We start from the raw sequence: 332 nt of genomic DNA on the forward strand, positions 1-332 counted from the left end.
AAAAAACAAAAACAAAAACACGATCACAAAAATTATAAAATATATATATATGAAGTTTGCTTTAAAAAAATGGTCTTTTTTTTTGCAAAGTAATAGTAGATTATAAAAGTGAAAATTAAAGGAATAATAGAGGACTTAAATTTTTTTTTAAAAATTAAAAAAAAAAGAAAGAATGATCATAAAAATACTAAAAATATATCTAGGACTTTCTCTGGTTTTGTTGTGAGTATTGTGGGATCAGTTCATTTTTGGCTAGTTCCTTGGTCTGACTTATATTTCTCAAGATATATAGGCCCCTTCCTATGTAGTCGGTACTAATCTCAGGGTTTAAT

General features: G+C 25.3%; 1 protein-coding gene across 1 annotated transcript in view; it reads left to right on the forward strand.

The window, feature by feature from the left end:
* LOC104999625 (putative ankyrin repeat domain-containing protein 19) overlaps positions 1–332 on the forward strand; it is a gene marked incomplete at its 3' end in the record, with an annotated part of 58,321 nt that overhangs the window by 29,868 nt on the left and 28,121 nt on the right. The window lies entirely within an intron of this gene.

Source organism: Bison bison, unplaced genomic scaffold, assembly GCF_000754665.1.
Source record: "Bison bison bison isolate TAMUID 2011002044 unplaced genomic scaffold, Bison_UMD1.0 scf7180017864356, whole genome shotgun sequence".
Classification (NCBI taxonomy): domain Eukaryota; kingdom Metazoa; phylum Chordata; class Mammalia; order Artiodactyla; family Bovidae; genus Bison; species Bison bison.